Source organism: Bubalus kerabau, chromosome 4 (genome assembly GCF_029407905.1).
Source record: "Bubalus kerabau isolate K-KA32 ecotype Philippines breed swamp buffalo chromosome 4, PCC_UOA_SB_1v2, whole genome shotgun sequence".
In the NCBI taxonomy this organism is placed as follows: Eukaryota; Metazoa; Chordata; class Mammalia; order Artiodactyla; family Bovidae; genus Bubalus; species Bubalus kerabau.
Window position 1 is genome coordinate 97,466,421 of NC_073627.1, and position 14,070 is coordinate 97,480,490.

Below are 14,070 nucleotides of genomic sequence, written 5' to 3' on the forward strand. Positions count from 1 at the left end.
ATAAGGTGGAGGATTGTGGAAAATATACCTAAGAGTCCAAACAGAATATTCAGAACATTTGTGTGAGAGAGATTAATAGTGTAGATATTAAAGCAAACTCATTTATATATTCTTGAAATCTATATTTTGTTCAATGAGAAGGCTGTAAAGTTATTTCCTTTGAACAGAAATTTGAAAATTTCAAAGAGAAAGGATTGAATCTGTAGAAGATCTCCTTATCAAAAATAGATAAGGGTTCTGAAGTGTGATTTTTGAGCCATTGCCTGATTATGATGTAACAGAACAGCACAGGAGATGCCAAGACCGAGAGCCAAGAGCCCTGATGAAACTTGAGTCTGTCTGTACTCCATCTTCACTGAGGGAAAGAGGGGAGAAGAAGAGTCATAATGAGGACCTAGAAGAGGAATAATGTTCAAGTCAGGCAGAAATAATTGGCAGAATAATGGTCAAGGTACTCAGACTGATGACCAGGGTCTAGATTTTCTACCCCTGCAGCAAGGTCACTTGAAAATTAATTGGTATCAGTCTGGTTGGGAATGTCCATAACTCAGGATTATACACAAGCACATGTTCAGAGGAGAAAATTGGTGATGGATCAAGCAAAGAAGATGAGAGATCTTGGCAGGCAGGCAGAGCTCAGAGGAATCTGGCAAAGGGCAGCGATGAAGGAGGTCTATGACATTGCTGATTGACCATAGAGAAGTCCATCACAGTGGCTTGATTAATATCATACAGATGGTAGATGCATGAGTAGAAAGTCAATTCCAGATCTTTTTGTCTCAAATAAAAATTCTTTCTGTTGTAACATATGGCCTACAGCAAAGAAGAAATATCATCAATTAAAATGAACCATTTTTAACAAGTCTGGAAGTTTTTTCTAGCAACTGAATCTTTATCTTTCAACCAAAGCAACAATGTATTTGTAGTGTACAGTTGTACAGAGAGAGATACAATTATAGTAGATCACATCTCCTTGCAAAGTTAAAGACTTCGATGATAGACACAGACGTTTGGTCTTTAAGATGTCTATCTTGCATTAGATTTGTGAGCTAGATATTTTTATACTTTAAGGGAAAATTTTGTATATTCTAGATAATTGTTTTATTATCACATCTGAAGCTATTTGTTTTCCAAATAAATCCCTAATAAATTTCCTAACAAATAAATGAATTTACTGGGCCTATTCCTCAGATATTTTAGTATCATCAGAAAGTTTTGTAGGAGTCACAGATTTTTACTTTTATAGTGAAAATTGAAGAAAATATTTACATATTTTAATTTAGAAACAAAATACTTTGGTTGAAAGCTCTACTGTAAAGTTAAATAATGTACAATTTACAGTGTATTTGAACCTTTGTTTCGCCTTCGAAAAACCCAGGATACTGTTATCTGTTTCGCTTGGTTGTTTCCTAGTCCATAAAGTCTATGAAAGCATTTTGCGATTTGTGGGGGTTTTAGGAAGGCATGATTCTTTTCTAAATGTCATTTGCTGGTTATGCCTCAAAGAACATAATGATAATCAGGCCCCTTTTTAAAAATATTGTATATTCCAGGACTTTGTCCTATAGGTATGATGGTGTCACTGGAAAGCTTGAAAGCTTTGATAAAATTTGTTGTTGTTGATATAAACTAAAAATGAATTCCTTGTACATGCCTGGGGACTCCAATAACCTCTTTTTTTTTTTTTTTTTTGCTATATATGAGATAATATTACTTAAATTGATCACAGAAGAAGATATGCCAGAGTACAGAGAATCCCAAGACAGTGCTCCTTTATCCCTGTTGATCACGATCACATGTTTTCTTTTGTCTTCTAGTTCACCTACACATATTACCAGTACTAAAAATAGTACAGAAACATATAAAATCTGGATATTGATAATGCATCTAACATCCAATGGTTCCTAGTTACATTACTTTTGTTAGTTGGTGCTTATTCGCCCAACAGTGATGGGCCAGAGTATCAGAGCATTTAGTAATTTTCAACCTCTGCTCTGGCCACACCTAGTGTTTTGAGACTGAATCATACTACGTAGTCAATCCTATTGATTAAATCAGCATAATACTTATAAGTTTCTTCCAAGTGATTATAGCTTTAACAAATCAAGGAAAAAGCCCCTTCCCTGTCTTAAGTTATAATTTTATGAGAATTCATTTATTATATCATTGTAGCATTTTTTATTTTTCCTGTAGAGGTATTTTTTTAATGAAAAAAATACACTAACCCAAAATATAAATGTGAACAATTGCTTTTTTGTTATTACTTATATGCTCTCTTATGATGGAAATCCTGATGTTTTGTTTTTTTCTCATGAACCAGCCTGGCCTTTTATTAAAAATTCAAATCAAGTCCATGTACATTTTCTTCCACATTTCTTACTTATAACAGTAGAATTGGTTTCATTACTAAATTGGATAAGGTCACATCAATTATTTTTAAATAAACTCTTTATTATTATAAAATCTCCATGTAATCATTTGGAAAAAAGCTTTATCAATCTCATGTCCCAACAATTTAATTAATTTACCCTTGAGAAATTTTAGCCCAGGGAGGTTTAATGACTACTTCTAGATCAAACAGTAAGTCAAGACAAGTGCCAGAACTAAAATTTTGTCTTCTAGCTGTCCTCCAAGTGTCATATTCCAGCTCCCCACCCTAATTCAGAGTTAACTGATACTTCATGTGAACATACAGTAAATGATGGTGATACAATCACTATTTATGTACAGGACCAGGTCCCCCCAAAATCAGTAGAGTCCCTTGAAAGAGGGACTGTTTGTAGAATTGTAATAAATGTATGGGACTCTGGAGCCAGCCTGCCTACATTCAAATCTCAGTTGTGCCTTCAGTCACTATAAGACTTCAATAGTTTATTCCTCAATCTTCCTGTGGTTTAGTTTCCTAAAATTTAAAATGAAATAATAATAGCACTGATTCAAGAGTTTTACATAAAGATTTCAGGCAACTGCCTGGCAAATAATAATAGAAGTGAAGTGAAGTCGCTCAGTCGTGTCCAACTCTTATCGACTCCATGGACTGTAGCCTACCAGGCTCCTCTGTCCATGGGATTTTCCAGGCAATAGTACTGGAGTAGATTGCCATTTCCTTCTCCAGGGGATCATCCTGACCCAGGGATCGAACCCAGGTCTCCCAGATTGTAGACAGATGCTTTACCGTCTGAGCCACCAGGGAAGTGTCTCTATTAAAATGGTGTCCGACAAATAAACAGCTACTGTTGTTGTTATAGCCATCCAGTTTCACATACACAGTGACAAAATTAAAGCTTTGATCAAACATTATAGATATAAAATAGAATTTAAAATGTTTTTGTTTTTCAAAATTTTCTGTGAGGCAAAATATTGAGTTGCAAGATTTAATACTAAAGGAGGAATAACCTTAGTCGTATATTATATTAACTGACTCTGTGTTAAGAATTGATATTCGAACATGCTGTGCAATCTTTTAAAGTTTCTTTTTTGAAGTATAGTTGATTTACAATGTGTTAATTTTTGCTATGGGCTTCTCTGGTGGCTCAGATGGTAAAGAATCTGCCTGCAATGCAGGAGAGCTGGGTTTGATCCCTGTGTCAGGAGGTATTCTGGAGAAGGAAATGTCTACCCACTCCAGTATTCTTGCCTGGATATCCCAGGGACAGAGGAGCCTGATGGGCTACAGTCCATAGGGTCACAGAGGTGGACATGACTGAGCGATTTCTGTTACATAGACAAGTGATTTAGTTATATATATATGTATATATATATATATAGTGACTGCAGCCATGAAATTAAAAGATGCTTATTCCTTGGAAGGAAAGTTATGACCAACCTAGATAGCATATTCAAAAGCAGAGACATTACTTTGCCAACAAAGGTCCGTCTAGTCAAGGCTATGGTTTTTCCTGTGGTCATGTATGGATGTGAGAGTTGGACTGTGAAGAAGGCTGAGTGTCGAAGAATTGATGCTTTTGAACTGTGGTGCTGGAGAAGACTCTTGAGAGTCCCTTGGACTGCAAGGAGATCCAACCAGTCCCTTCTGAAGGAGATCAGCCCTGGGATTTCTTTGGAAGGACTGATGCTAAAGCTGAAACTCCAGTACTTTGGCCACCTCATGCGAAGACTTGACTCATTGGAAAAGACTCTGATGCTGGGAGGGATTGGGGGCAGGAGGAGAAGGGGACGACAGAGGATGAGATGGCTGGATGGCATCATTGACTTGATGGACATGAGTCTGAGTGAACTCCGGGAGTTGGTGATGGCCAGGGAGGCCTGGCGTGCTGTGATTCATGGGGTCGCAAAGAGTCAGACATGACTGAGCGACTGATCTGATATACACACACACACACACACACACACACACGCGCCAAAGATTTGATGCTTTTGAACTGTGGTGTTGGAGAAGACTCTTGAGAGTCCCTTGGACTGCAAGGAGATGCAACCAGTCCATCCTAAAGGAGATTAGTCCTGGGTTTTCATTGGTACAACTGATGTTGAAGCTGAAACTCCAATACTTTGGCCACCTGATGTGAAGAGCTGACTCATTTGAAAAGTTCCTGATACTGGGAAAGATTGGGGACAAGAGGAGAAGGGGACGACAGAGGATGAGATGGCTGGATGGCATCACTGACTCAATGGACATGGATTTGAGTAAACTCCAGGAGTTGGTGATAGACAGGGAGGACTTGCGTGCCGCGGTTCATGGGGTCACAAAGAGTAGGACACAACTGAGCGACTGAACTGACTGACTGACATGTATATTTTTCATATTATTTTCTTTTTTTCCCCCACTGGAAAATTATTTTATTGAGATTCCACCAGCTGTACAATCTGTTTTATTAGACCCCTTCTTCCTTTGCAATTCAGTCCTTCTCAAGTGGTCCCATGAAGGCTTTCTTTTCCTCCACAGTCTGGAAGCAGCCATCGCCAAATTTGGAGGTGGTGTCAATAAACTTGAGTTCTATCTACAGGACTTGCTCAGAGTGAGCATTTGCTTCTTGGTTCCCACCACACAGCTTTTGCGCATGACAAAGTCATTGGTCACTTCATCATAGTGGGCGATGCCACCTAGAGGGTTGATGCTCTTGTCAGACAGATCATAATCAGTAGAGGCATTTTTCTTGATCAGTTTGCCATCCTTGATGAGGTAGCCCTGGCCAATCTTGTAGATCTTCTTGTTGATCTCAGTGCAGTGGTAGTATCCTTTCTGACCAGCCCAAGCCTCAGAGAAGGCCACCCAGGTAGTATGCCATGCCCCAGTACAGGCACCCTTGCACAACCCTCGGTGGGTCTTATGGGGCAGCTTCGTAGTGTGCCAATGGCTGGTGACCCCTTTGTAGTCTTTGCCCTTGGTCGCCCCAATGACCTCAGTCATTTCATCCTGGCCAAACACTTGGTTCACAGGGACCTGCTACTCTAGCTTTTCATGGGCTCAATCCAGTTTTTCAGCCACAGTGCCTCCATTCACCTGAATCTCCATGAGGTGGGCCTTCTTCTGGTGCAGAGGAAGCAGGAGCATCTGGGTGAAGGCGATGACATGGATGACCTGGCAGTACTTCATGCTACTGAAGTCCCTTTCAAGTTGCTTCTTGCCATCTACGTCCTGCCACTTCTTGCAGTACTTGGTGAAGGCCTTCTTCTTAGATTTATGCCAATTCTCATAGAAGCTCCTTTTGCACTCATTGCTGATATGCTCAGCAAAGATGGTCTTATGGGTCCAGAGGCCTCGGGGTGTTTCCACATAGCCCACGATGCCCCAGTCAACATGGTGTAGTCTCCACCATAGTCACAGGCTCCACAACTTCCTTCTTGTTCACCTTGGACCCTGGCCTATCGACCTCCCTCTCAATGTGGGTCATGCCAGCCTTGTAGCGAGGAAGGCGATGAGGTGCAGGGGCTTGGAAGAACCATCCTTGGGGAAGCTCCTCACCTTGCCACAGTGCTGGCTGCTATGCTTCTGAGGCAGGAAGCCCAGGGACCTGTGCCTGGGAGCAGAGAACTTCCTGTGAGACATCCTGCCCATTGGAAGCTGACAGTAGAGCTCGTATTATTTTCCATTATGGTTTATCACAGAATATTCAATAGAGTTCCCTGTGCTATATAGTAGGACATCATCATTTATCCATTCTATATATAGTACTTTGCATTTATATATAGTACTTTGCAATCCCAAACTCCCAATATACCCCTCTCCTCCCCTCAACCCCTCATAACCACAAGTCTATTCTCTGTTTTTGTGAGTCTGTTTCATAGATAAGTTCATTTGTGTCATATTTTAGATTCCACATGTAAGTGTTATATGGTATTTGTCTCTCTGACTATTTCACTCTGTATGATAATCTCTAGGTCCATCCATGTTGCTTCAAATGGCATTATTTCATTCATTTTTATGACTGAGTTGTATTCCACTGTGTATATGTGCCACATCATCTTTATCCATTCATCTGTCAAAGTTCATTTAAGTTTTGTCTGTGTCTTGGCTACTGTGAATAGTGCTGCTGTGACCATAGGAGAGTATGTATCTGAATAAGAATTTTGTCCGGGAGTGGGCAAAAAATAATTTTTTTTAATTATGAAAGTATGATAACACATTTATAGGAGACTTGGAAAACAGAATCAGGTTACATATAGTTCCATTATATATTGCAATTTTTTAAGTAGATAAAATAAGATTTTTTATTTGGAGTTTCAATATCAAACTTGCACAAATTAATAGAATGAATATACAGAGAAGTAGAAGAATATAGTAGACCTGAAAAACACTGTTACAACATAATTAAGATTTATATAATTTTCACACAACAGTAGAGTACAAATTCGATTCAACTTTCCATGGATTATAAATTTGGAGACACTGGAACATATCCACGGACATAAAACAAAGTGAAAAAATGTCACAGTCTAAAGGTATTTCTAGTATTTTGAGAAACCTCCATACTGTTTTCTGTAGTGGCTACATCAGTTTACATTCTCACCAACAGTGTAAGAGGGTTCTGTTTTCTCCACACCCTGTCCAGCATTTTTGTTCATAGATTTTTTTTTTTTTGATGGTGGCCATTCTGACTGGTATGATGTGATACCTCATAGTATTTTTGTTTTGCATTTATCTAATAATTAGCAATGTTGACCATCTTTTCATGTGCCTCTTAGCCATCTGTATGTCTTCTTTGAAGAAATGTCTACTTATGTCTTCTATCCATTTTTCGATTGGGTTGTTTTTTTATTGTTGCTGTTGAGCTGCATGAGCTGTAAATATATTTTGGAGATTAGTCCCTTGTTGGTCACATCATTGGCAAATATTTTCTCCCATTCTGTGGGTTTTCTTTTTCATTTTGTTTATGATTTCTTTAGCTTTGCAAAAGCTTTTATTTAGTAAGGCCCTATTTGTTTATTTATTTTTCTTTTATTTCTATTGCCTTGGGAGATTGACCTAAGAAAACACTGGTACAATTTACGTCAGAATGTTTTGCCTGTATCCTCTTCTTGGAGTTTTACAGTATAATTTTCTGCTTAAGTCTTTAAGCTGTTTTGAATTTATTTTTGAGTATGGTGTGAGAGTATGTTCTAACTTTTTTGATTCACATACTGCTGTCTAACTCTCCCAACATCATTTGCTGAAGAGACTGTCTTTATGTCCATTATATATTCTTTCCTCTTTTGTCAAAGATTAATTGACTCTAGGTGTGTGGGCCTATTTCTAGACTCTGTATTCTCTTCCATTGATCCATATGTCTGTTTTTGGGCCAGTACCATGCTGTTTTGTTTACTGTCGCTTTGCAGTATTTTCTGAAGTCTGGGAAGATTATGCTTTCAGTTTTGTTCCTTTTCCTCAGGATTGCTTTGCCAATTCTGGTTCTTTTATGGTTGCATATAAATTTGAGGATTATTTGTTCTAGTTCTGTGAAACAGGTAATTTGACTGAGGGATCTCAATAAAACTGTAGATTGTTTTGGGTAGTGTGGCCCTTTTATATTATTCCCAGTTTAAGAGCATGGGTTATTGTTCCATTTCTTTGAATAATTTTCAATTTTCTTTATTAATGATTCATAGTTCTCAGTATATAAGTCTTTCACTTCCTTGGTCAAGTTTATTCATAAGTATTTTATGATGCAATTTAGAAACATTTTTTTTTCATTCTCTGTTGATGATACACAATTTTCTGCTGATCATTATTTTTCTTTCTCCCTTTTATCTTTCACATCTGAAACCTGCAGATAAAAGTATGCTTGATACTGTTTTAAGATTTAATTGAAATAAGATTTGAATGTCATAAATAAAAAAAAAAATTAGAAAACAAAACTTTAAATAGCTTCTTCAGCTAAAAACCATGAGAACTCATGTGAAATTGCACCTTCTGAAATTTTGTCCAGAGGGCAATCTTGCCTTCCCTAAAAACACATGAAGTGAATTTCCAAGGAGAAAGCACATTTGCTTTTACTGCTGGAATGTTGAGTTTATGAGTCAAATGGAGTCACTTAGCAAAAATAAACAGCAGCATAACAATGATTACAAACGGCCTTATGTTTGTGTACCTCTGCCTTGCTGCAGCTCAAGGCCTTTCACAGACTGTCTTTCCAATCTCCTTCGTAGGTCTGCCAAAAACAGAAGCAGATAAGGACTAACTTCGAAGTTTGCATGTGAGTAAATCACTGACATAAACCGATGACTAATTTATTTTATGCTACATTTCAAATCAATGACAAACCTCAAAAAAGATCCTGACATTCTGAGTTTCAGTATTATTACCTTGAACACAAGGAAAATGCTTTCTTTTTCTAGCTATTTCTGAAGTTCAGCATTGTTGGAAGGGAGGCTAGAAGGCACACTGCATGGTGATGTGATGTTTAATCATATCTGCCTCAGTTCAGTTCAGTTCAATCGCTGTCGCGTCCAACTCTTTACAATCCTATGGACCACAGCACGCCAGGCCTCCCTGTTCATCACCAACTCCCAGAGTTTACCCAAACCCATGTCCATTGAGTCATTGATGCCATCCAACCATCTCATCCTCTGTCTTCCCCTTCTCCTCCTGCCCTCAATCTTTCCCGGCATCAGGGTCTTTTCAAATGAGTCAGCTCTTTGCATCAGGTGGCCCAAGTATTGGAGTTTCAGCTTCAACATCAGTCCTACTAATGAACACTCAGGACTGATCTCCTTTAAGATGAACTGGTTGGATCTCCTTGCAGTCCAAGGGACTCTCAAGAGTCTTCTCCAACACCACAATTCAAAAGCATCAATTCTTTGGTGATCAACTTTCTTTATAGTTCAACTCTCACATCCATATATGACTACTGGAAAAACCATAGCCTTGACTAGATGGACCTTTGTTGGCAAAGTAATGTCTCTGCTTTTGAATATGCTATCTAGGTTGGTCATAACTTTCCTTCCAAGGAGTATGCGTCTTTGGCTGCATATCTACATCAACTCCCTGTAAAACTATGCTAAAGCAAAGTGAAGATACTCTTCATTTCTTTAGAAGGTATAAAGCATCAAGAACATTTTTTCCAAAATGGCTTATTTGACTCAGCAGCTTCATGAAATATGTTCATTTTATTTTAAATTCCTTGTAGCCTACAAAAGAAAAGGAATTAACAGAGATTAAGGCTGAAAGGAACATTGAAGACCTCCTTATTGAACTCTCAGATTCATACATTGGATCGGTCTGGTGATATTACTTGTTAAAGCTCACACCTTGGGTATTTATTTTAGAGCACTTTCAGTCATACAGAGCATTATGTCTTCGCTCTTCTCAGCCTTTCAGAGGAGTAAAGAGGAGTGTGCTTCTCCATGCAGCTGTCATTCTTTTTTTCCTCTCATTCTTTGGCTTGTTCCTCTCATTTTCTCTATTAGTCTTTATATAAATATCTCCTCAATTAGTAATCTAGAGAATATTTGGAAAGTCACCAAAGAACTTGAAATTCCTCAAAATTACCTCTTGATCACATCTGTCCTGGGAGCCCATCTGATCCTCTTCCTGAAGGTCTGTGGGGAAATAATGGCTTATCTCTCAGATTAAAAACATTTGTTTTGTTTTAATTTAACAAATGCAGTGTTGTTAATCCTTCTTCAAGCGTAATATATTCCCAACTTTTGATATCTTCACTGTCCCTCAACTGTCAAGCTGATCATAAACAGCGTCTCTTACCCCTAAGTGACAGTAAGACATAGAATGTTACAGAAACTGAAATAGCAAGTGTGTACTGTTCATGCTAAGTCACTTCAGTTGTGTCTGACTCTGTGATCCCATAGGCTGTAGCCCGTCAGACTCCTTCGCCTGTGGAATTTTCCAGGCAAGAATAGTGGAGTGGGTTGCCATTTCCTTCTCTAAGGAATCTTCCTAAGGGATCTTCCCTTCCCTACTGAGGGCTGTGAAAACAATAGCTATAAACTGAAAGAAATTCAAGTAGGAAAGGTAAATCTGATTACCTTTTGCATAATTTCCACTTTCTTTTCATATGTATAAGATGATCATTCACTTCCCCTTTAATGGTACTCAGAAAAGAGTTACTCACCCTGTGGTATCCAAAAGGATTATACTGTTTCTTCCAAAACTTGGAGTTTTTTTGTTTATGTTGTTTGTTTTGTCTTAGAAGTGAAATAATGATAGTTCTTCTACTCTGTTAAATCTGTACTCTGTTCAGTAACCTGTGCCTGGGATGCCATGACATTGTAGATGAGAAGCACATGGTGCAAAATTTTGTTCCAGAAATTCTTCATATGTCTACCCTTGGGAGCTGGGATTCTTTCCAGATAGGACAATTAGTATCAGAGGAGCGAATTCATTATCCTAGTGCTGAGTATGAATTGCACTGACTGTATCATCACAAGGATTCTTTAACAAAATAGCTCTCAAGCTTTCAGAGATGAACTTGAATATACTGAGCTTCTCCAAGTGATATCCAATGACTGTGGCTTCCCATTGCTTTATTAGCTAGCAAATGTATTGATAGTAAGGATAAATTTTTGGCTTTGAATGATAGTCATTATTATTATTTGGCTGTGCTGGGTCTTTGTTGCTGTGCATGCACTTTCTTCAGTGGTGGAGAGTGGGCTACTTTCTAGTGGCTCCTGGGCTTCTCACTGCATGGACTCTAGACATGAGGGCTTCAGTGGTTGCGGTTCCTGGGCTCCAGAGCACGGGCTCAGTACTTGTGGCACATGGGCTTAGTTTCTCTGTGGCATGTAGGATTTCTGGACCAGGGATCGAACCCATGTCCCTTGTATTGGCAGATGGATTCCTATCCACTGCATCATCAGGAAAGTCCCCAATAATCATCGTTATTCACTTATGGCTATTTTCTTTTGTAGGTTTTGATTTCAATACTGAGTAGCTTCTTTCTGATACATACACATCTTTTTTTTTTTTTTTCTTTTATTATTATTTTTTAATTTTATTTTATTTTTAAACTTTAAAATATTGTATTAGTTTTGCCAAATATGGGAACACATGTATACCTGTGGTGGATTCATTTCGATACATACACATCTTAGAGTACTTATCTGACTCTCTGTCCCCTCCAATACAAAGTAAAATTTTCAGTGAGAAGTGACTTTCGTAATTATATCCTTCTACTCCTGTGTCTGACTCCAGAATGAACCCCACAGGTGGATCACACACCAGGATTTAGTGCCTTTTCAATGGAGACAAGTTTCAGAGTGTACTGTTTGACTAGACTTCAAAAGCAAAAAAAAAAAAAAAAAAAAAAAAAAAAAACCAAAGAAAACAAGAAAGAAAATTCTAGTGTTTTTGTATTTCCATCAAGGGCAACAATACAGGTAGCAGACTGGTAGTGCTTTCCACTAGAGTTGATGTTAAAAAAGTTAGTTCAGTGTAGCTTTTCTACAAATCTATCAGAATCTGTACATCCTATTACCAGTATTCTTTCCCTTATTTCTGATTTTCATCAGAATCTCACATATTTTTAAAACAAAAATAATAATAAAAATATATTTCCCATAGCCTATAGGAATTTATAGTATTACACATGATTATTTTTAATATTCATGTTACAATAGGAATGTAATTGAATATCAGGATTCATGTATCAAATTAATAACTAAAATAGGTTATAATTAATACTGGGCTATTTTACTTTAGAATGTTATTCTAAACAGTTGTGGAGATTGTGCGTAGTTAATTAATAATTTGGTTGATGTCTCCTGTAGGCCAGAAATAGATATTTCTTATCCTCTGCTTCATACAATTGTTTTTCACTCATGAGGTGTGCCAAACACTTGTGAAAAGACTGTATTTTCCTTGTCCTGTATGTATTATTTCTTGGATAAGAGACACATTCATTTATGTAACAAACATACACACACATTGGTTATTTCCTTAGCAAAAGGGTGGTCGTGTGACTTAGACCCAGCCCTCAAAGGACCCCAGACTTAACATCTTTCTCTGGTATATATAACAGAAGAAAATTTGTCTTTTGAGCCTGCTTGTGTTGGGTTTCTACAAGAACAGACCCTGACGCATAGATTTAAAAGAAATTAATTTATTTGAGAGGCTATCCACAGAAACACTGGTGGGGCACAGGGAATGATCATGAAAGGAAAAAGAATCATTTGAGGGTGTGCGAATGAGCAGGTGATTGCTTTGGGAAATGGAAGCTCAATCCCATTGAGAACTTCTTGGCAACAGTATAGAACAAACCTTGAAGTTAAGGTTGCTCCAGGGCTGTTAACTGCTCCACACTTCCAGGTTGCCCTTGCTCCAGCAGCCACAGAAGGCCCCCAGGTAGAGAGATTGCAGATGCTTGGGATAAGAAGCCACTAGCATGCATAGGAACTACAAGTGCCAAGGGACAATTGGCAGAGCACCAAAAGCATCCAATACATTGGTAAACTGGAAGGAAGAGACTCTTGGGTAACTGGTGACTATAGGACTTCAGTGTGTAGTGAACCTAACCAAGGTTAAGGATGAAACAGAGAAAATTAGAAGCAGAAAAAAGTGGATAAAGGAGATACACAGAGAAACCAAGGTGGAATATTATTTGAGTCCTTAGACCCAGCTGTTCTTCAAGATTAATCTCCAAATGTCCTAGTCACGTGAAGTACTACATTCCTTTTTGCTTCCCCTTCTTAGTGCGAGTTTCTATAACTCATCACTAAAACAAGTCTTAATTAATATATCCACAATTATGATTGTTAGGTCCAGGGCTTTCTAAAATCTTAATTGTATATTAAAAGAGGATAGTGAAAAAAATTGACTTAAAACTCAACATTCAAAAAATGAAGATCATGGCATACGGTCCCATCACTTCATGGCAAATAGATGGCAAAACAACGGAAACAGTGGCAGACTTAATTTTCTTGGGCTCCAAAAATCACTTCAGAAGGTGACTGCAGCCATGAAATTAAAAGATGCTTGCTCCTTGGAAGAAAAGCTATGACAAACCTAGACAGCATATTCAAAAGCAGAGAAACTGCTTTGCCAGCAAAGGTCCATCTAGTCAAAGCTATGGTTTTTCCACAGTCGTGTATGGATGTGAGAGTTGAACCATAAATAAAGCTGAGTGCTAAAGAATTGAGTCTTTTGAACTGTGGTGTTGGAGAAGACTCTTAGGAGTCCATTGGACAGCAAGGAGATCAAATCACTCAATCCTAAAGAAAATCAACCCTGAATATTCATTGGTAGGACTGACCTTGAATGTTAGTTTCCATAGCTCATTCTTGAACTTGCTTTCTGGTAAAATAAAATTCTTGATCAAAATCAAGGATCAAAAAGTTTTATATTCTACTTTAGTGGAATGATGAGAAATACAAGCAAAATGCCAGGTGAACACCACTGTCTAAGATAGAAAAGTGCCCTAAATAATTAGTTTCCTACTCAATATTGTTGAAGCTCTCTATTTCTCTTAGAAATTTTTATATTTTTTGTGGGATTTAAATCAGTGTGTAAGTATGTCTTGAATCAGAGAAGTTGATATTCATGGAAAAATATCATTTATTTTTCCAGTTACTTCCAGTAATATTGGACCCACACATATTCTCCATCACATCCCCATCTCTACTTCCTTTTAGGGCACACTTTGTGTGCCATAAAGGAACACACAACACACTACAAATGCAATT

The 14,070-nt window shown here is 37.9% G+C and overlaps 1 pseudogene; it reads right to left on the reverse strand.

Moving 5' to 3' along the window:
• Positions 1-4,832: 4,832 nt before the first annotated feature.
• Positions 4,833-6,544, reverse strand: LOC129650932 (60S ribosomal protein L3-like; annotated as a pseudogene).
• Between the last annotated feature and the right edge of the window lie 7,526 nt (positions 6,545-14,070).